Genomic DNA, 24,160 nt, shown 5'->3' with positions numbered 1-24,160 from the left:
TTTATCATAAATTAAATTAATAACATTAAAATTAAAATAAACAAATATTTAATATAACAAGTTTAGATCAGATTAAATAAAAAACAATAATTAATCAACAATAATAAGAGTATGTTGCTAACAATTACCAAATTTATAAATAAAAGAAAACATCAACACAATTAACTAAAATAAAAAAAAAGTCGCATATTATAGTAGCTTGTCCCTAAATAAATACATCACTAATATAAATAAGACTAAAAACCAAAATAGTTAGATATAGTCTCTTGTTTTGATGCTCAAGTGTCTCGACCTATTCTCTTGTTGCTCCTACATTGCCTTTTCCAATCTTAAAAAAAAAAAAAAAAAAAAAAACAAAGTATAAATTAGTACATTACACAATATAGCCTTACACACACACACACACAAGCTCAAAATTATATTGGCTTATACACACACACACACACACACACACACACACACACACATCACTTTCTCAGTCCAAAACTATCCCAGTTGCTAACAAAATAAAGAATTATATTGGGTATCAACAATTTTTCACAAGGAATGTAAAAGCAGGAAACTGTAGTAGATTACTCTAATTAAGAAATGATGTCATAAATTAACACTCATAAATTACCAACCTAAGCCTTATACAGGGCAATTAGCTGATGATGTTTTTCAGAAGCGCAGCCAAAGTAACCTATGGACTATGGTCTTTATTAGAAAATTATAAAGAAAAGAAGCAGCAAAGAGCTTTTCACATATTAGGTATTACAGCATGGCATCAAACATAATGTCTAAAAAACAAATGAACAAAAACTAATACTCTGCATTTCTCTATATGTGAAAAGCATGGCATCACAGTAGGAAATAGCACATTAAGGAGAAAGAAGAGTGTAACAGAAACTTTTCCTTTTCATTTATCACATTAAGAAATAGCACATCACAGTAGGCTTTGAATTTTATGGGATTGTGATATATATGAAAAGTAAGAATGTTAACTGATAATTATTGGAAACGAATGATTAATTCAGATGATCATAATTTTTGATGCTGTATTTCATAATTCCCAAATGATGACACTCCTCAAGATAGCCCTTAAACGAGCTAAAAAGTTAAAATAATTATTTATTTATTCCAACTTATCCCAAAAAAGCAATTTACATAAGATGAGTGAAATGCTAATTATTAATACATGTTATTCAGAGGTTAAGTCCTTCAATCAATAGCAGGATATACTTGGTCAAAACTTAATGTTACAGTCTGCCTGACATACTTCAAAAATACTCTGTCAGTGGTCACACTCAAAACTTGATATATGCACATAGGAATGTCAAAAAATACCAGGAACATTTCTGAAGCATCCCAGCCATACTAGCAGTCTACAGCAACCCCAGTTCAGAACTCAGTATAATTCAAACAACCCCAGTTCAGAACTCAGTATAATTGCCAGATAAACATCTTGCCATAAAAAACCAAAACCCCAGATTAAAACTCAAAATTTTAATAGCCAAACAAAATGATGAACTTCTTGCAATTAAGCCAAAACCCAGATCTTAATTGTTTTCAAATCACAAAACTATACTACTCCACAAAAATCAATTTGAACAGAACACCGGCTTCAGAGAATATGCACAGCAAGCTTAAGCAATAAAATTTTATTTATTTTTTGCTATCATACTCAAATATAGCTTTCAAGCTCTCAAATTACAAGAAATTAAAGAGTTCAAAAATAAGGATCCCCAAAAATCACACTGAACATCCAAACATAAACAGATTAATGCAATTGTAACATTCAAACATCATAGTATATGAATCAAATACAGTATATTAAGCAAGAGAGGGTAGCAAAAACATACAGCTAATGCGATGAAATTTCAAAAACAAATCTTGATGACAAGGGAGAATTGAAACAAAAAAACTTTTGATTTAACAAGGCAATTTAACCAATTTCATAAGGCGATACAACAATTTATAGGTCGATTATGCACTACTAATAATCAAATAATCAACAATTTTTAGTTCTGGATTTCAGTTCTGAAATTGTTAAGAATATATAGTAAACAGCAAGTTACAATACACAATACAACAACTTACTACACAATACAGCAAGTAGTAGGGGAGCAGGGCAGACAAGCAGAATAAAAGCAGCAGGGGAGCAGGGCAGACAAGCAGTAGCAGGGGAGTAAGGCACACTCACACACACACACACACACACACACACACACACACATCACAAGCAAGAATTCACACAAGCTCTGACTTTCACACACACACACACAAGCTTTGAATTTCACACACACACAAGCATTTTTGGATTGAAGTTCTGATTTCCATTTCTGAACTTCAGATCAGTTTGTTACCTGATGTTTTGCCTTTCCTAAGAATTCAGATGCTTTGTATAGAAGACCCGGAGATGCATTCCCTTGACGAACTGCACCTACAATCTGAGAAAATTGTCCAACAAGCGCTTTAAGATTTGAATTTCAGTTCTGATTTCAGTTCTGTAATTCAGTTCTGATGTTCAGAGCTGAATTCAAAACTGAATTCCAAAACTGAATTCAGATTTGAATTTCAGTTCTGATTTCAGTTCTGTAATTCAGTTCTGATGTTCAGAGTTGAATTCCAAAACTGAATTCAGATTTGAATTTCAGTTCTGATATCAGTTCTAGAATTCATTTCTGATGATCAGCGCTGAAATCAAAACTGAAATCCAGAACTGAATTCAGATTTGAATTTCAGTTCTGATTTCAGTTCTAGAATTCATTTCTGATGATCAGAGCTGAAATCAAAACTGATATCCAGAACTGAAATCAGATTTGATTTTCAGTTCTGATTTCAGTTCTAGAATTCATTTCTGATGTTCAGAGCTGAAATCAAAACTGAAATCCAGAACTGAAATCATATGTACTGAATCACGTATAACACAATTAGCATGTACTGAATCAAAAAAGAAAGCATGCTACACATATCATATGTGTGTCTCAAAATCTGATCTCATGATGAAGTAAGGAAAAAAAAATATAAAAATAAAAATAAAAACCAAACAAACATGACATTAGCACATAACACGTATAACACAATTAATTATGCAGCTCAATACAAGTTTCAAGATATAAACAATTCCATATATCCAAATTTAGAACAAGTTTGACAATGATATTTAAAATACATATGCATGTATAACACATATAACACAAGTTAGCCCCCCTCCCCCTCCCCCCACAATAACAAGCAGCAGCAATAGGGCAGGATCACACCACAACAACATCAAGCATCAGCAGACAACTTTGAATACAAAACATTTACCTATGGTTAGAACCTCCTCCTTGTCGTCAAAATCAATGTCATCTCGCCAATCCGGAGTGAACAAAAAAAGGCACCAAGGCACCAATACAATAGTGAACAAAAAAAGGAAAGTTGAGGCACGAAGCTATTCAAATCCAACTAACTCACACACATCCATTTTGGTAATCTATCTTTGCTAGACAACAGTAGGAGTCTACTAGGACTCCATATTTAGACTAAATATAAAATGTATAAAATTGAGACTTTACTCAACCATAACAAAATTAGACAAGATTATGAATATATCGATGTTTGATGCAATGAAAATCGTACCTTAATAAACTTTGGCTTGTCTAAAACCACAAGCGAAATGTAACTCTCAACCAGAAATCTACAGCTGCAGCAACATCAAAGGAAAAATCTGTTTATAAAGAAAAATTTTAGCCTCATGCTTCCCTCCAAACATCATAGAGTTGTTTAAATATTATGCAAATCACCGAGCAATTCATACATTGCTTACTTTTACCACTAAGAGGCAATTGTCATCACCGAGCAATTGTCAATATTTCAGATTCTTGATCTAAAATAAGAGCTAAAAAAATATAGGCAATGAAAGAGAACTAGGCTAGGGGAGGCAGTAGTGATCAGATTGTAGCCAACATTAGTGTTTCAGATTGGTATCCTTATCAACGTGTCTATTTGGTTGAATAGAAATGTTTGATGTCAAAAGTGCAAAAGTTGCAATATCTATACATCAAGAGATCTTTCAAAAAGATAAATGAAAGCCTCACATTTAATGAAAAGCCACAAGTACCAAATAACAGTAAACTCGGCTATACATTTAGTTCTATCATGATTAAAAAATTAGGCAGAACACACAGAAATTAGCTACTTTCATTCACTATCTAAATTATAAATCTATTCAGATACTTCATTTATTTTATACAGACAAATAAGTCATCCATAACAAAGAATCCTGAATATCAGAGAATTAAAGCAGTTTTGGATAATCTATGGGCATGTGCCCATTGCCGCCACATTGTTTTACTGATGGAGTGTCATGGATCCTATGTATAGATCTTTTATCAAATCTTAATTCTACTTCGTCACTCACAAAGAAAAAGGTGTATATCCTTTGAGCAAGATGTGATACCCGAGTGTAAATTGTCCAGCTAGACAAAATATGCACAATGCGGAGATTGGCACTGAAAGTAACAAAATTCATGGGGTAAGGAATTGAAGGGGTCCTTGTAAAGACTACAATGATTCCCAAAAATCATGCAATATGCATGTGTAAGAAGGGAAAAGCAACGAGTCAAACTCTATTTTTCCTACAATACAATAACGAATAAACTGAGAATATCAAAATATGATAGAAGAAAAACAAAGTGATCAAATCTTAAAAAACTGAGCACCCAGATGGGGAAGCTGAGAGGAAAAGGAAAAAAGAACGATAGGAACCACATTAGGTGGAAAAAATGGAATTGGGGAAACTAAAGACAAAGGATATTGCTAGATACAGTCCATGTAAAAACTACTGTGTTTCAACTTCCAATTAATATAGCATATTTAAGGGGGAAATCATAAAGTTTGATTTCATCTCTGAGATAAAGCCCAATATTAGACCAAATTCACTGTCCCAAAATCAATCTCACTGTCCTCCTCTTATATATAGAGTACATTATTTATATGAGATTACCTGCTATGGCTCCCACACCTCAAAAGAAAACAACAATACGTACATTCTTAACAACAAGACTTGATTCATCAACAGCTCCCAAATCTAGGATCATATCCAGTTCACACTGCTGCCTTGGCTCTATACGTACATATCATAATAACGAACAAACTTATACTGATTCATCAGCAGCAGGCCGTGAGTATTGGGGGTGTTGTCTAATGATTTATAAGGGAATGAGTATTGCTTCTAAGAGTAGAGCATGTGAGGACAGAATGCAATCATCAGCCACAAAATCACCATAGAAAAACAAGAAAATTCATATCAAAAACCCATAAAATTCATATCAATAACCCATAAAATTCAAAGCCTACAAATTTCATATCAAAAACCAGAAAATTCATATATATCAAAAACCCATAAAATTCAAAGCCTACAAAATTCATATCAAAAACCAGAAAATTCAAAGCCTATAATATTCATATAAAAAACCCATAACATTCCAAACTAAAACCCTAAAACGCCATAAAAATCAAAACAAAAACCAAAAAACAATATGAAAAAAAAACATGAAAATTGGATTTTAAAACAGAATTCACGAAAAAACAACATAAAAAGAAATTAATTTATCTAATTAAGGGCAAAAAATTACCTCGCAATAAGAGATTGATTCTTGTTCTTCACCAACGCAAAATCGAAGACATGCAAACAAATAATTCCCAATTTTAACGAAAATTTAGAGAATTGTGATATATTATATGCCAAAAACGATAGAGATATATACCTAGCAACAATATTGTTCAGCAAATTGTAAATTAATACCTCAAATTTATGAAAGTGACGAGCCACAAAACCCTAAATTCCTTGAAATTTAGCAAGCAAAACCCAGAAATTAACCTAAAATGTGAGATTTTTTTTGTCGCTGATGAAAGTGATGACGGGGTCCAAATTTGGAGGAGAGCAGAACAGAATATGGGCAGTTTAATTGGGAACCTTTTTCTTTTTTTTTTTTTCTTTTTTGAAGACGTTTAATTGGGAACTAATTCGACTGAGCTGAGGGTGAAAAAAGACGAATCCGCTAATTATTTCATTAAAAAAATTCAAAATTGCGGGCAACCTTACTCACGTGCATAGCACGTGAGTTTCTCGACGCTTTTAAGTGTCGAGAAAATTTTCGACTACAAAAAGCGTCGCAAAAAGACGGAACCAAAAATTATAGACTGACGCCCCTTCAACAGCGTCGAACCAATTGCGTCCAAAAATCACTCTTTTTGTAGTAGTGCTTTAATGGCTTTTTGAGGCATGAATCTTACATCAAACTGGGCTAGGTTGACTATCCACCTTGAGATGCGTCCGTTAAGCGTGGATTTCTCGAATAAGTACTTGAGAGGATCCATTCGTGACACTACGAAGACTGTGTGAACAAGCATATAGTGTCTTAACTTGGTTGTGGCCCACACCAATGCGAGGCACAATTTCTCAAGTGGTGTATAGCGTGCTTCATATTCGAGCATCTTTTTGCTTAGGTAGTAGATGGCGTTTTCTTTTCCTTCTACCTCTTGTGCGAGCATAGCTCCCATTGTTTCTTTGCTGACTGTTAAGTACAACCTTAGAGGAATTCCCGGAAGCGCTGGGGCTGATACGGGAGGATTGGCGAGATAGGCTTTGATCTTCTCAAAGGCTTTTTGACACTCGTCATCCCATATTACTGGCACGTTTTTCTTAAGCTTCTTGAATATTGGTTCACATATTGTTGATAGCTTAGATATGAACCTACTTATATATTTCAACCGCCCAACAAATCCTCGAATTTGCTTCTCGGTTTTGGGCGGTGGCATTGACATGATTGCTTTGATCTTGGTTGGGTCTATCTCTATTCCTCTAGAGCTTATGACATATCCCAAGAGTTTGCCCGAGGTTACTCCAAAAGCACACTTGGATGGATTCAACCTCATGTTGTATTTTCTCAGCCTCTCGAAGAATTTTCTTAAGGCCACTTGATGTCTTGGACGGTCTTTAGATTTCACAATCATGTCGTCTACATATACTTCGACTTCTTTGTGCATCATGTCATGGAGTAGGGCAGTTGCTGCTCGTTGGTAAGTGGCACCCGCGTTTTTCAACCCGAATGGCATTACCGTGTAACAGTAAGTACCCCAAGGTGTTATGAATGTTGTTTTCTCCATGTCTTCTTCGGCCATGAGAATCTGGTTGTACCCTGCGTATCCATCCATAAATGAGAGAAGTGCGTGATTCGCTGTATTATCTACCAAAATATCAATGTGTGGTAAAGGGAAGTCGTCCTTTGGACTTGCCTTATTTAGATCTCGATAGTCGACACACATTCGAACCGTACCATCCTTTTTTGGAACTGGGACTACATTTGCAACCCATTCGGGGTATTTGGATACCCTGATAAAACCTGTAGTTATTTGTTTTTGTACTTCTTCTTTTATTTTAAGAGCTACGTCGGGTTTCATTCGACGCAACTTTTGTTTTACAAGTTTCATTCCTGGGATTAGTGGTATAGTGTGCTGAGCTATTTCTTATTAATGCCTAGCATATCTTCATATGACCAAGCGAATACATCGATGAATTCTTTAAGTAGATTAATTAAACCAGGTCTTTCATCTTTGTTTAGCGTGAGTCCGATTTAAACTTCTCTTTTAATGGTCGGATCTTTTGAGATATCAACCGTTTCAGTGTCCTCAATTATTGGTGTCTTATTTTCAAGTGTTTCCACTGCTTTCATAATTTCTTTGTCATTTTCATCGTGAGTTAAGCAATACTCGTCATCTTGAGTTAAAGAAAAACACGAGGAATAAGGGGAAGAAGACATATTATTAAACTCAGAAATCATTACATCGAATAAAGAAATGTCCGTTGGGACTTGATTGCTAACTATCCTAGGAGTAGATGAAATAGAAGACCTAGAGGGAGGTGCTACAACTACAGACTTAGAGGACTCGATAGGGGAAGACTCAGACTCAGACTCAGACTCAGACGATTCTTCGAACATTGGCCCGTGTCCTGTAGTTATTAAGATCTTCTTTCCGCTTGCAGTAGTCACCTTTACTGTCTTGCGCCATCCTCGCACTAAATCCTCTATTGGAGTGATGAGTTTGGAAGGATCAAAGTTCTCGCTTTGTAGGACTGTTTGAATGAGCGAGGAGTTATCCTCTATATATTTTGGCTCATTCTTTTCTCGCCCAAAGAGAAGTCCCATGACATTAAAGTCAAAGCATGGGGGTGCTTTTTCTTTATGGATAAAAGTTGGGATCTCATCTAGAAAACAACAATCCAAAAATATTTCGAACCCAAGTTGTCTTATGCCGTTTACGACAAAGGGTTCTGGAAATTCGTAAATGGATAATCTTCTCCCTCTCTTATGAACTGTCCATTTAAAGTAAGAGGGTATTGATCCATTGGGATTACTTTCTTTTGTGCGCGAGCATTTCTACGTGCTTTTGTTCTTTCCCGGGCTCGCTTTAGATCTTTGAGAGTTAGTTCGAAACCAAGTCCGAAAGTATCTAATTTAGGGAGGCCAGGTAGTCCCATCTGTTTTTCTATCCCTTTCTTCTTTCCCAGAGTCATTCTACGGAAGTGTCCTTATCTTCTCAGGATAGAATTGGTTATCATGTTGGAGTGGAGGTCATAGCGAAGAGGGTCCTTTCATCTTCCTCGATCAAGGAGACCTCTTCATTAAAGCCCCACAGATCTTCATCATTCTCATCGTGCTCCACATTGATTAGTGGATTTTCTACTGTTTTGATCCTCATGGGTGAAACATCGATTGTAATTGGTATTCCTCCAACTATTGCTTTCTCTTGTTGGTGAAAAGATGATGGGATGGCCTTTAGGTCATGAAGCCAAGGGCGTCCCAACAGTAAGTTGAACGAGGCCTGAATATCTACCACTTGGAACGTGGTGGCATGTTCAATTACTCTCGCCGTTATGTTCATAGTAATTGTGCCTAATGCTTGACGAAGCGAGTTATTGTAGGCTCTTATTCCTTGTGTTGATGGAGATAAATCTTCATCTCTTATCCCTAACATCCTTGCAGTTCTAAGTGGGCAAACGTTAATTGCCGATCCATTATCTACAAGAGTCATAGGGACGTTCATTCTCTTGCAAATTACTGTGAGGTTGAGAGCTTTGTTGTGCTTGTCACCTTCCGGCGGTAGATCTTTGTCGGAAAAAGTGATCAAATTAATAGGACTTGGGAGATCACTCGTGAGGAAGTTAGCCAACCCCTCAAGAGTGGTGTCCGAATCTATCCCTACTTTAGCTAAGGCATCCATGACCGCAACTCTATGTTCTCGGGATGTAGCTAGAAGTTTCCATACGTTCATTTCGACCTTAGTCTTTTTTAATTGTTTGACAACATCATTGTAATAGGTTGGGTAGTAATGGGAGGTTGCATTCTCCCGGATCTTGTGAGGACATCTATAGGTGAATCCTCTTCATCCCAAATGTCACCTACTGGATATATTGTCGAAAGTGGAGTTTCTTCGACGTCCTTGAGGTAGACATCCTCGTCATCACTATCCCAAACCCCATTAATGGTAGCATCTTGTTCTTGTGGGATTTGAATTAGTTTCTCGTTATCGATCAATCTTTGGACCAAGTCTTTGAACTTGAAACAATTTTCTATAATATGTCCTCCCGATTGATGATATGGACAGTAGTACCTATCTGTCCTTTTTAGTGATTCAAATGGTCCCAATTGGAGTGTATGGCATATTGCCCCTTTTGGGTGTGTCAATTACTTAGAGGGAGAACGATTTCTTTTCTTTAGGTGGAGGTCTACTTTTGAGTAGTTCGTTTCGTTTTTTAATAACCTCCATGGCCTCGCGTAATAATTCTCTTGCTTCCAACACAACCTGAATAAGGATACACACTTCTTGTTTAGTCGTAGGTTCTTATCCACAAGGAAAATGATCCTCGGCATCCTCGAAGACTTCCTCCTCTTCTTCAATGGCTTTGAAAGGTTTAATTAGATTCGAGGGGTCAACCTGATTTTCCTCATTGGAAATAGCCAAGGAATCTGACAGTGGTGCATTATTGATACTTGGCTTCTTGCTTGCAGGGGGTAATGGAAGCTTGTTATTATCAATTAAATCTTAGATTGCTTCCTTTAGCTTCCAACAAGTTTCTGTGAGATGGCCCCTACACTGATGATACTTTCAATGTGCATTGGGGTTCCAGCTAGCCGCTCTCTTTTCGACGGGTGGGTCCCCAAACGGTTCAATGGGAGTTATAAAACCTTTTGCATGTAAGCGATCGAATGTGGTGTCATAACTCATACCAATAGGAGTAAAGTTCCTCCTAAATGGTTTCTTTTGTCCTTGATTATTCATAGCAAGGACTTCATTCAAATTAAAGGTGCTAACATTATTTGAGTGGGTGGTTTTGGAAGAAGAAGGATTGTCGTTCTTCTTGCCTTTCCAGCCACTATTAGAGTTACTATTGTTAGCAGCTTTTTGTTTAGCTAGGTCGTCTTCAATGTTGATGCCAATGTCATAGATGGCCTTGAAAGTGTGCAAGTTATTTTGGTATTTGAGATGCTTAGAATATTTTTCTTGGAGGTTCTTGATGAACATCCTCACAGACTCTTTCTCACTAGGCACCTCAACCATCTTTGCAGAAGTTTCCCTCCATTTATTAAAGAAGGAAGTAAAGCCTTTATTCTCTTTCTGCTTAAGTATTTCAAGTTCCCTATGATCAGTTTCAACTTGAATATTGCATTTATATCTATCAATGAAAGCATTTACAATTGACTCCCAACTAAAGGTTTTCTCTTTATCAAGAGAAAAGTACCATTGCTGACAAACAGTTTCTAAAGATAGAGAAAACACAGAATGAAAAGCTTTCTTGTCTATTCCCTTAATATTCATTACAGTTTCAAAGGCTCTTAAATGAAAATAGGGGTTATCCATTGCCTTGAATTTCGGGATGTCGTTGGCATTGAACTTCTGCGGAAGAAGATCCTTGTCCACCGAGACCCCTTGTGAGCTAATGCCCTAGAATCTATAGTCATTGGATAATCTGCTCAAACTTTCCTAGATGAGCTCCATTTGCTGTTGTCTCACAGGGTCATTGATTTGAAGAGTCAGATTCTTCAACATTTCAGCCATGTTAGCCACTTGTCCTTTGAGTTCGTTGACTTCTTCCTGACTTGCCATTATCTTCTTAGCTTTCCTTTTTCGACTGATTGGCTTATCAAAAAGTTGAACTTGAATAAAGGTGTTGTCCTTGATTAAACGCCCTTCCTTTCTTAACCACGCGCTGTAGATTAAACCATATTTGTTTTAATGACTTGACTCAAGTTGACTTTGATTTTATGGTTTAAAAAAAGCAAAAATAGGGTGCATTTTTTTGGGAATGGATATTTTTGGGAATGGGTTCAAACAAGTGGTTTAATTGGAGGATTAATATCCGACTTACCCCCCTTAAAAAAAATGACGGAAAACACGCATTCAAGATTCTCTAGACATGGTCAAGGTGTGACATACATGTTAAGTGTGTGCTTTATAAGTGAGTGCAAGTGACATGTTTTGACTCTTGTGTATGACCATGGGACTAAGTTCCTAGACTCAATTAAGGACTTAAATATGGCTAAAGCCATTAACAAATTGGTTAAACTGATTAGCAGACTGTTTAATTAGACTCGTCGTGATGACTCGAGTAAGAATCTGGACTGTCGCCGGAACAACAGAACTGTCGCCACAGTTTGAAGCCTGTCGCCAAACGACAAATTTGTCGCCAGGCGACAAACAGTAAACTGCGGTGCCACAGCCCAAACTTCTGCGCCATTGCTGGAACATTAATCTGGGACTGTTTCCAGTAATTTTACTCTAAGGGGACATGCCTACAGTCGTACTAAGTCAGATTGATTGCTTTATTAGTCTTTAATTAATCAAATTAATTAATTAATTAGTTAGACAAAGTCCTTTTTAGTCATTAATTAGTTTATTTAGACTTAATCACAAGTCAAACAAACGGTTAGCACATATAGGGTATGCACAAGCAAAGAATGCACAAATAGTTCAAATAGTCATAATATGATGCAATGAGTTTGCAACCTAACCATGGCTCTAGTTCTCTAAAGTTCAAGGATATGGGTTAGTCAAAGAGGGTCCATGGTTATGAGTCCGTATGCATCGCACGGAAGCCTTACCTTTGGAAGGGTTGGCGCGTATGGATGGGACCCCGCAAGTTAAAAACTTGCTCCCACGGTTTGTTGGATTAACAAACTCGGATGTACCCGTAGTTGCCAGGAGCGTTCGATTGGGTAGATGGAGCGTGAACCCCCAGAGGGTTATGTCCATATGTAGAACACATATGGGTTTCAGAAAAGAGAGAAAAACTCAATCACGAAGTAGAATCGAGCCGACAGTGCTAGAAATGATCAAAACAAGAAGGCAGAGTTCTGGCTCGGTATTGGAAGAACTTGGCGCCAAACTACAGGGACTGTCGCCGCAAAAGTACACCTGTCGCCAAGCGACAGAACTGTCGCCAGGCAACATAAACACTTTACAGGCGACAAGCCCTATTTTCTAGACACTAGTTCCTACATGCCTCTGCAGGTATATACGTTCTTAGAATTTTCCAGATTTCGCAGTATTATTTCGATTCTAGTTGTGAAAGATATTTCTCAAGTTTCCTACGTGTAAAAATCCTATGTTTTTGACTCATTTCGGATGGTCTATCCAATGAGGACCTTTTTTACGCATATGACAATAATGTTAATCAAAATTACGCACATTAAATACTTAGAACTTTTCGAGTCTCATCCGCTCATTCTAAATCATTGCCAAAATAAATTTTAGGAATTAAAATAGAAATCCTCCCCAGTGGAGTCGCCAAAAACTGTAGGGAATATTTCAAGTCATCCTACACTTGAGCCCCACTGTGATCATACACTTAAGCATGGTGGCGTCCAAAGGGAAGGAAGGTAGAGCAAAAGAGTCGCCAACAAGTTTTAGGAATTTGTAAACCGTTCACGAGGTGAAGGTTACACCCCTTAACGATCCAGGAGATCGTCAACTCCAAAAGGTTTTGAACCAAATAGGGTTCGGGGATGAAGGTACAAATCCAATCTAAAAGAGAAAGAACCTGCCCTAATAATAGGCCTCTACTTCATTATCATAATCATAATCATAATCATAATCATAATCATAATAATATTCTCAATCTCAAAGCATAATAATATTAGCAAGATCCTAGGCATGATACTAACAAGATTAATAACAAATCCTAGCATGTCACTAAACAATAAAGATCAAAGCTTTAACCTTAACATGATACCAACATGATATTAGAAAAGAGTAAAAGGCACCCTAAACATGATACTAGAAAGCAATAATAACATCCTAATCATGATACTAGGAATTAAACAAATTTAAACATGCTTTCTACAAGAATAGAGCAATAAGATTACATACTTTGACGCCTCGTACCTCTTTCTAATAACAAAATACACGCGTTAGTAACTTCAAGGAAAAGTATAAAATCAAACAATTAAATTAAATAATGAAAATAGAGATTTGTAACCAAACCCTCAGAAATTATAACCTTTCACGTCTAGGGCGAAGACAACTTCGAACTCGGCTAGGTGTTTCTAGATCTCGTGTATGCGGAATTTTGTTTGTGAAAAGCTAGAGAGATGAGAGCTTAGAGAGTATGATTGAGAATAGTCTGGTTGTAGATGAGAATTGATGATTGATGATTGTAGATGAATAAAAACGGAGGTTCAGGACCCTATTTATAAGAAAACAGTCCGAAAATAGGTAGAATTTGATAAGGAATAAAACTCCACGCTGTCGCTGCAAAACCAACCTTGTCGCTTGGCGACAAGCTCTGTCGCGTGGCGACAAGCTCTGTCGCGTGGCGACAAGGCTTGTCGCGTAGCGACAGGCCTGTCGTTTGGCGACAGCCTGGATTCCTACGCGCTTTCAAACACGGAGTCCACTTATCAATCAAAATTAACTTGTAAAGTCCGTATGAAAACTAAAATCGTATTTATCATAAAATAATATTTTATTCCAAGTAAAACTCATCAAAATCTAATTATTAATTCTAATGTTATTAGGACTTAAGAGACCTTCAAGAGAATTCTAGAAGACCATAATTAATTCTAATAACTTTAGGAATAATAATTAACATTGGACCCTCCCCTAGATCATCAGGCCGCATATAAAGATCAAACCGGGCCCAGTTTAGTATTTTGGCCATAACCTCCTCATTATTCATCGGAATTGGGCTTATAATATATCGTTGGAAAGCTCTTTGCAAGTCCCATCCAACTACACCATTATTGGACCCTTGTCGTGGACCAAACTAAACTGGATTGGCTGTTTTCATAATATAGAGTTGTTTTTTCGAAAATAGAAAGAAAGAATTTTTAATAAAAACTAATCGCAACACCTGACCTTTCACACTTTCACTTCGTTCGATAATCATTCGACGCAAAAGGTATTCATCACCAGGTTTGGTTTTGCGGAGACACATTTGGGTGTCTACACTCTCTTCCTTTTGTTTTTAATTAATTGCTTATAAATTATTTAATTAATTTGGGTTTGAGTTTATTGTTTGAAATTGATTTCATTAGTATCAAATTTTATTTTGATGCTATTAAGAGTTACAATTTAAGATTAATTATTGTTGATTTAATTTTTAAATTTTGTAATTTTAAAACCTAAGATTTTAATTTATTTAAATTGGGATTTTAGGGTTCTTATGAGCCAATAAATTGGGGTTTTTGTACCTAATGTATTTGTAATCATTAATTAAGCATAAAAATATGTTTTTAGGGAATTTTTAAGAAGTTTTTAATTAACTTATATTTCTAGAAATTTGTTTGAGTATTAATATTTAATTATTGGTTGTTTTCTAGGAGGTTATTATTCCCAAGGAGAGTTTTAAGTGATTAAAAGTGGCACAAAGAATTGTTTACACGAGGTACGTACATGTCTATTATGTTGTAAGTAGTATCATGTTTTGGTACCAAAAGATAAAGAAATTAGTTTCATGTTTAGAGAACACTTGAATGGAAATTGTTTGGTTATACATTTAATTAATGCAAGTTGTGCTTATGTTTATGAGACATGTTTTGGTGAATTGAATATGTTTGTGTAAAATTATGGATGCAAGCATGTTGAATTATATTGGATTATTTTTTGTATGGAAAATTGATACAAGCATATTTAATTGGTTTAGTTTATTGATCACATTTAGATTATTGAAGGATTGAAATTGATTGTTTATTTGGAATGAATTTATTAAATATTCCACGAGATTATTATTATTTTATGTAGTAGTTTTTTCCACGTGGCCATGCACGGTCACATAATGATATTACTTGTAAATCATAAAATTAAAATCAATCCTCACCCTTTAAAAGATTTCACCTTGCTCCCTTAGGAACAGTAACCGCATGTGTGAAAGAGCTAATGTGGCATTTTTTTCCTCTTTTCCTTTTTTTTATGAATCATATGGACTTACTTTTTACTTAGGAATTTTCTTCTTTCTCCTTTCTTTCTTGATGAATCATACTGACTAACTTTAAAGCTCCAGCAATTCAACTTGAATGCATCAACTTTCTCCCTTCTCTCTCAGCTTTCTCTATTTTTCATTTCTCTTACCTTGAAAGCTATGGAGAGCTTCAAAAGCTTCAAAAGTTTTTCTAACCAGAGCTTTGAAAGTTTTTTATGGGTAAATTTTGATTTAATTAAGCACAACTATTTTATGGATTTGAAGAAATTGAGAGAAGATGAGACCTCAAATACAATATAGCCATATTCCGGCATTTTTGCAGTGGTCGCTTGAATGGCGGCTCTAGTAGTTTGGTGTCGCTGACCTTGCTCAACCTGGAGATCTTGTTGTTCCTCTTCAAGTTCCTCACTCTTCTTCTTGTTTGAATTTATTTTTAATTAGTTTTTTTATTTTTATTTTTGGGTTTGTTAAATTATTTTCAAGTTCTTCCATAGGAATTCGTGATCATTTGTTCCAGCATGCTAAGAATGTTAGCTTCTGAGAGTTGCCACTAGCTGATCAAACTTTATGTTTTTCTTAGGGTTTTGTTGTCGATCTATCAATGGGTGTTAATTTTAATTTGTGTTTGTGTATAGTTTTGTTGATTTTGAGTAAATTTCTGTATTTTGTGTGTTTGTTTTTTGATGGATTTGAGTTTTGTTTATTATGAAATTCCTGTTGTTTTTTTTCTTTTAGCTGGAATTTTACTTTTTTTTTTTAGAATTTGAGACTTTATAGGTTTGACATGTGCTTGATTTTAGCTGATTATATATACAATTGCAGAATTTTTTGATGTTTCAAATTTTTAAAAGTTTCATAGAATCATTACTACCTTAACAACAATTAGGTGGTCGATTTTCATTTTTAGAGCGTTTAGCTAATTAGATTAAATTTTGGAGTTGAGTATGGCGTTGATGTTGGAAACTAAATTAATTTTGCTATTGTAGGATCTAGCTTTGATGGTAGTACACGGACAAATTGCTTTATTGATTTCCAAATTTATTTACTTTTGTATAGCAGGAAAGTGTGAGATCTTCGAAGAAGAGATTAAAAGAGAAAGAGATATCAGAGGTACCATCTGAAGCAGTTTTCTCAGAAGAAATAATGAAGAAAGGACAGCAAGTAAAAACAAAAACAACTCAATCGGAGGCGTCTGTTTATGGAAAAGCTAGGAATCGAAGAAGAAAAGTCGAAGGAGCTCGCACCAAGGAGCTTTGTGAAACTAATTTATACTGTATGTAATTGTGCCTCATCAATTACTATTTATCGCTTTTGAATTTGTTGAATCGACGTCTGCCTTGGCTTTTATGTGCTCATTTGTGTTTATTCTCTTTGCAAATGCTGGTATGAAATGGGAGGCTCGAGTTAGGCGTAGTACAAGGATAAGAATATTGACTTAATCTTTTTGTAAAGACAAGCCATGATAGTAATGTCAATTCTTTTGCTTCAATATAGCTAAATATTAATGATTCATTCAGACAATAGAAATTGGATTAGTTGAAATGGTTCATAATTGTCCTAGGAGTTGAGGGATTTATATTGTATCACTTTTGCCTTATACAGGAAATTAACCCAACTTAGATTAGACTACTTAACAATGAGCAGACGGTTTTAATGAGATTGCTGATAGATTTAACAATGGAGCGTGTGAGGCAAGAGCTGAAGCATGAGCTAAAACAGGTAAGCAACATTAGTGCACTTAATTTCAGGGCACAAACTAATATTTTCTCGTGCAAGTCATTAATATGTTTGCTTCTAATTTCTAAAAGGGCCACAAGGAAAAAAATTTGGATAAGGAGAAGAAATATTATGCAAGAGAGCAGGAAAACTCCCTGATGATGCCACGTCCGTCTTAAAGGCTTGGTGGCAATCACATTCTAAATGGCCATACCTAACAGTAAGTTATTTAGGATCTAAAAAGATTTTCTTTTCTTTTTTAATGAGAAGTGAGAAAAATAAGAGGGTTCGCTATTCGAAACCTATAGTTTCTTGTATATTATACTGGCTTACAATGCATTTGGATTTATTTAAATTGTGTTAATACTTGTGCATCACTTTAAATAATTTTGTTTTGAAGGCACCTCCTGTTTTGATTAATGGTGAAATATCATTATCTATCAAACGAGTCACATCTATTCTGGCACATTGGTCCATTGATCAGTTACACTGTTTTTAGTGAGTCGAGAAATTTCACTAATGTACATGGTAGAATCATACTACGTACATATATGGTTGTTTCATCAAAGTTTGTAATAATTTGTTCCAGCATGCTAAGAATTTCGGCTTTTAAGAGTTATGACTATCAGATCGAATCTTGTGTTTTTCTTAGGGTTTTGCTGTCGATCTATTAATGGATCTTGTTTTTAATTTGTGTTTGTGTCTAATTTTGAGTGAATTTCTGTTTTGATGGATTTGATTTTGTTTATTCTTAAATTCTTCTTTTTTTTTTTGGCTATTAGCTGGAATTTTACTCGATTTTTGCACTATTTGTGACTTTATAGATCTGAAATGTGCTAGATTTTAAGTTGTTTATATATACTATTGTAGATTTTTGTGATGTTTTGAATATTTAAAAATTTCATAGTATCATTACTACCCTAACAACACTTGGGTGATCGATTTGCATTTTTTAGAGCATTTAGCTAAATTAAAGTAAATTTTGGAATTGAGTATGGCATTGATGTTGGAAATTAAACTAAATTAATTTCGTTGTTTCAGGAGCTAGCTTTGACGGTATTAGACGTCAAGGAAGCTGTCACAAATCACATTATTCCAACTAAAATTAGGGGTAACAATGGAGAACCTAAACAGGTGTGTTGTATGCTCTGTTTTGGAAATTGGATCTCTTTTCGCTTATTTCCAGTTTATAATTCTACTAGACTTTTTACAGCGATGGTTTTTTATTCAAGTGATCGAACGAGTCTAAGTGCTTTTGTATTCTATGTTTTATTTTCTATGTTTGACATCACTTTTTTTTTTAAAATACCTTTTTTAAACTATCATCATGAGTTGCGCTTCTATTTTGCGCTTAAATTTATTCTAAAATGTAAGATGTTGTATGATATTCATGCTTTAAGATGTGGATTTGTGCATTATCATTGAGTTTGTAAATAATTCTTTTACATGTATATGATGTTTAACACAATTTTGGTTCTTACGAGAAATTAGTTACATAGCAGAAAGTCATGGGCACTGGATCTTTTGGAATTGTATTTCAGGTGTGTGTGTGTGTGTGTGTGTGTGTGTGTATGTGTGTGTATTATTTGGTCCAGAAGGAAAATGATTATTGATTTTTTCCTCTAGGCGCTTTAAAGCTCAACTTGGATGTTGTGTTTGGCAATGATTGAAGGGTGGGTTTTGGAGATATTCTGAGAGACAATAGTGGGGTTGTTTTGATGGCCATTTTTCACTTGAGATGGGTGAAGCAATGTCGCTAAGACGAGGTCTGCAAATTGCTATGGAAGTGGGATTCCAAAACCTTATTGTGGAAGTGGATTGTCCGAGTACTGCTGATGCTTTGAGGATCGAATACTCTTTGTCTCTTGACAGGCTAAAGTCGTATCACCTAATCAAAAGTAATTCCTAAAACCACTAACTAAAATAGATAGGGAAGTAGGGTCGAATCCACAGGGAAACGAGTCTTTCTATTCCTAATTAATTAATATAATTTAGATTATAGAGTAACTAAATTATAAATATGATGAAATTAAACTAAAGGAGATAAAAGTAGGGAGGAATTAATTAATAAAATCCTAGGGTATAGGTTCACCAATAAACAATATTCCAGGGTAAAACATAATAATTAATCATGAATGCATCAATTAATCAGATCATAAAGGGCTTTCGCTATGTATTACAATCACATAATTAATCTACCGGTATTAAATCTCATATCTCGAATCTCGACTTAACCATTTATAAATTAACCTGCCTATTGAAACTAATCCTAAATATCAATTCTCATCTCTCGAATCTCGAATTAATATTGCTAAATTCATACGAATTAAATCTGGCCAAATCTAACCGCATAGCATTAAATCAATCAATAGGAAATTAATCAAGCATTGACAATTAACAATAATAAATTACCCCTTCATATTATTTATAAATCCCCATAACCCTAGAAAGAAAACTACTCACACATAATTAAATATAAACTAAACAAAGCAATTAAACAAGTCATGATGAAAGAGAGAGAATAAATAACCGAGATTAAAGGAGAAGAAGTCGTTACCAAAGTTGAAGGAAACAAGAGATGGAATTAAACAAAGAGTTGTAGAGAGAAAATAATACTAGAGTTTAAGAGGAGAGAGAGAGAGAGAGAAAAGTTAGAGAGAGAAAGAGAGAGAGAGTAAGGGAAGGGAAAAAGAATCCTAAACTCGCTTAACAAAAGCGTATATATACTAAGCTCGAAAATCCTAAGTTAAAACAACTTAAACGACGCTTAAACTTCTCCTCAGAAACACGCGCTCGATCGGGCGAAGCACCGCTCGATCGGGCCCGCCTTTTTTTCTTCGTGGGCTTCCCTTCTCGCGCCCGGTCGGGCGCGCCTTCAGGAGGAGACCCTTGCACCGGGCGGTGACACTTCGGGCTACTTGGACTCGTTGTTTAGGCTTGTAACTCGGCCCAAACCAAATATCCTCCTTGGGGCTTTAATCATTCGGTCCAATGCCTCATCTTCTCATAAGTCGAGCCCTTAATCACCAGTTCGATGACTCTAACCGATCTTGGGCTACGAAAGATGGTCGTGCTCCTCCAATGCTCGTAGTCGCTCCATAAAATCCCGAGAAAATGCTCCAAGAGTGCAATTCCCTATAAAACTCAACCAAAACTACGAAAACACTAGAAAACACATATTAGTAATAAAAGTGGCTCTAAAGAGCCAAAAGCACTACTAATTATGACCAAGAGACGGGGGTAAAATACTGTATAAAATAGACATATCATCTCTTCCTTGGGGAATGTTTTAAATGATGTGTTATTGTTGGCCTCCAACCGTGTTTCGATTTCTTTTGGTCATGTCAGAAGAGGTAGAAACATGTATAGTAGCTCATCTCCTAGCTAAGAATAGTCTTACCATTAATGGGTTAAATGTTTGGCAACGATCTTGTCTATACAAAATAGGAGGTTGTATGTTTGATATTTTAGCCTACTGGTGTGTGAGCTTTGGGTTAAATTAAATTAGAATAAAAGGAATTAAATTGTTGGGCACCGATTTATAAGTGTAATGCAAAGGATTTTCAGCAAAATCATATGAAATTTGATTGGTTATATTCGATTAATAATGTTTTTTTTTATGAAAAATCAAAGATACTCCGTAACAAGCAAAAATACAAGAATATGTCCATAATTTGCTTGTTAGTCCAAAAAGACAACTATAATAACAACTACTACGTACATGAGTATAAAGTAGCAATACCCATGTTAAAAATGACCAAAAGAAAAATGTACTCGATCTCAATGTAGTTGCACCACGGAGTAACAATCACGCAATTGATAGGAAAAGTGTCCTTCGAACAAGTGTATTATTCCGATAGAGGGTTCGGAATTATTAGAAAGCTAATTATTCAGTTAGGTCAAGTGATCGGAATGCCTAGCTGGAGGCCTTTTCCGATAATTAATATTAATGTATAATTAATATTATAGCTCAATCTTGACTGAACCCTTCGGGTCACACCCAATCAAGTAACCGATCCGTGACGACGAATTAATCCAAAGGAATTAATGAGTTGTTACAGTATTTAAGCATAGACATCGGATATCGAGTTAGGATCGTCGAAGCCGAGCGTCTCAAGTCGAGTCGAATTTATGAAACGACGCGAAGCTAAAATTAAGCAATCAACAAAGTCACAAATACCCCTAGCATCGGAATGCCCCGAGCAAACCGAGTGCTAAGGGCATGGTAGCCAAGCGTGGCAGCCGCACCAAGCCAAGCAATGCTAGCATCGCTGGCTGGTGCGGGAAGCCATGCTAGTCGTGTGCGCGCAATGCGCGTGATAGCGTGCTAGCAAGCTAGCAGTGCTAGTAGGCCAGCAGCGTGTTGGGCCTTGCTAGGTTCTGCTAGCGCTGCGCGTGTAGCGCAGCAAGCACAGCCGCACGCGCAAGCAGCTTGCACAGCAGCCCGTAACAATAAGTAGTGCTTGTTGGGCTTGTGCATCACGTGGGCTAGCAGCTAGGCCCAGCCGAGCACCCGGGCTGCCTAGCAAAGCTTTCCTTGGTGCTCAAGGCCGAGGCCAGCTGGCAGCCTTCGGTATGTGCACATGTGGGAAACCGGTTTTTTAGGGAAGCTTGGAGAGCAAAGGAATTGGTCCCCTCCCCTTGGTGGTCCTTACCTACCCTTGCTCATTTTATGACACTTATTGATTGTTGATTGTTTTGCCTTTTTCTTTTTCTTTTGATTTAAATTTAATTAGATAAAGGGATTTACCAACTCTCTTACATTGATGGGAGATAGGAATGTTCAAGGGATTTTCTCTATAAATACCCAACCTTGGGAATTGAAAAAATCCACTTTGAGTTGTGAGCTTGAAAGGATCACCAAAGGCGTGAACACTTTCGCTCGGAATACTCTAAGTTTTTGATCTAGCCCTAGCTAAGCTCCGAGGTAGGGGCCGTACGGGTCAGGCTTGCGGGTGAAAGGCGTAGGAGGCTCTCGCATTTGCGAAGCTCGGCTAGCTTTCAAGAAAGAGCTTTTTCGGAGCAAAGCACGCGTCGAGGGTAATTTCGTCTTTCCCTTTTCTTTTTACTAATTTTTTATTAATTATGTTATTAATTACGTTGTTAATTAATATGCATTTTTTAGTTGCATTTATTTATGTGCGAGTCTTGGGGTCGGGTTTTGATTCCGCGTGGTGTTGGACATCACGAAATCCAACAGCGGTATCGGAGCCTCACTGATTTAATTTTTGTAACTATTTTTCAAGGTGTTTTAAATGACTTTAATATTCTTGTTGTGCTTGTTAATTAGATTAGAAGCTCGTTTTGATTATTTTTAAACTCGATTTTAATCGAACTTTGGCTCCAGAACCCAGATTTCGACCCAACACAAGTGAATTTTGGGTGGAAACATTATGCTGGAATAGTTTTGACCTTTTAGAATTGTCCAGAAGCCAAATTCTGCTCGAAAACACTATTTTTGAGGCATTTTTCGTTTTATCAAAAAATTTTAAGTCTTTATACCTTGATTGTTTAATGGCATATTAATTGTCCATTGTGTCTATGGTTATTATAATTAACCTACTGCATATATAAGCCTATTTTGAGCATGATTATTAAGTTATAATTAATGCTTAAATGGTGGGTCATATTTCACAAAATTGCAAATTAATTGCTTTGAGTGTAAAAAATTTGTGTTTTGAAGCCCTAAGTGTAAAAGATCTAACCTTTAATTATTTTAGTTGGTTGGGACTTTATATTACTAAATTCCATGATTGTTTATTGAAATTTCTTGATTTAATCTTTTTTCTAAGTTGATTAAAGTCATAAAAGTTTCAAACTAGTGATTGAAATGTAATTAGTCTTCATATTGGAAGATGTAATTTTTTCAAATGAACACAAATTAGTGTAGGAATTATTTTTCATTGGATGATTATTATATTTCCAACCTATTTTAATTTTTTCAAAACTCATTATTAATTTATGTTTGGTTAAATTAATTATGAGGTAGCCCTCAATTTTGTGGCATCAAGTTAAACCAAAATTATTTAAAGATTGGTTCTTGAATAAATTTTTGGTTATGCTCTTAAAATTGAATTTATTTGAGTTAGATTTGTTTTATTTTCATTTTTTTTTGCCCAATATTAATTCTAAAATTATTTTAGAATTAATTACATACGTCACACAAAATCGGGATAGAATCCCGAGGCAAGATCACGCAAACCGAAGCACTCAACCCATGCAAACCCCTCGGTCATCTGGGCTGCTTGTGCAGCCGACATGTGGCTGCCTAGGGGTGCGGGGTGGTGCCTCAACAGTGTGATACTCGAGCGTCGAGTGTGCGTCAGGGCTTGTACAGCTTGGTGCGTAGGGGGCATATGCGAGAGACTGCCATGGCGCGACAACAGCATAACATATGTAGCCTTGGCGCGCCATGGTGTGCGGGCTACCATGCAACACCCAGCAGCAGCTCGGCATGCATGTCTGGAGCTGCTAGGCAGCGCGCAACACATGCGTGCGTACGAGGGCTAGGGCTACTTGCCTTGGCCAACCCGAAGCACCTTAGTTCTCTCGATTTCATTATTTTGCGTTTCTTGCCGATTTAATTATTTTAATTGTGTTTAATTTAAAATGGAGGCTAGGCTTCGAGTTATGAGCAACATTTGCAAAATTTGATTTGGCAAAATTTTGGGTCTACCGGCTTAATTAATCGAATTAGTCAAGTTGGATGCGGAATTTAGTGGAAGCTTCATTATTTGTTTGTGCTATTTTATCACGTTTAATCACATAATTGATTAACAACTTTGACTAGTTTTAATTGGGCGCGTTAATTGGATTAACCACCTAAATTAGTAACTAGTTTACGCGTAATGTTGCATTGTTACTTGTTTTCATTGTAAAATGCATGGGCCATTCACTAATAGTGAATGGATGCATGGAATGTATTCTATCACAGGTTTTATGAAAATGGCAACTATTGGGGCCCAATTAGGATAGAAAATACGGACTACGATCCGTTAT

The 24,160-nt window shown here is 36.0% G+C and overlaps 2 long non-coding RNA genes across 3 annotated transcripts; one reads left to right on the top strand and one right to left on the bottom strand.

Annotated features, from left to right (window-relative positions):
• Positions 1–5,946, bottom strand: LOC145576617 (uncharacterized). The gene is made up of 5 exons (XR_014098494.1): positions 5,771–5,946; positions 5,601–5,626; positions 3,604–3,691; positions 2,346–2,429; positions 1–328 (listed from the first exon to the last, which is right to left on the bottom strand). It is a non-coding gene; the product is annotated as an uncharacterized LOC145576617 (long non-coding RNA).
• A 9,430-nt stretch (positions 5,947–15,376) lies between these two features.
• Positions 15,377–20,721, top strand: LOC145576616 (uncharacterized). 2 transcript variants are annotated; one of them, XR_014098493.1, is made up of 5 exons: positions 15,377–16,718; positions 17,048–17,164; positions 17,254–17,381; positions 18,203–18,295; positions 18,788–20,721. It is a non-coding gene; the product is annotated as an uncharacterized LOC145576616 (long non-coding RNA). The 2 variants fall into 2 exon arrangements; XR_014098492.1 differs by lacking the exon at positions 18,788–20,721 and having other exon boundaries at positions 15,379–16,718; positions 18,203–18,576.
• The last annotated feature ends 3,439 nt before the right edge of the window (positions 20,722–24,160 follow it).

Source organism: Chenopodium album, chromosome 13 (genome assembly GCF_948465745.1).
Source record: "Chenopodium album chromosome 13, dcCheAlbu1.1, whole genome shotgun sequence".
In the NCBI taxonomy this organism is placed as follows: domain Eukaryota; kingdom Viridiplantae; phylum Streptophyta; class Magnoliopsida; order Caryophyllales; family Amaranthaceae; genus Chenopodium; species Chenopodium album.
The sequence above is the reverse complement of the archived record's forward strand: the minus strand, read 5'-3'. Positions and strand labels throughout refer to the sequence as shown.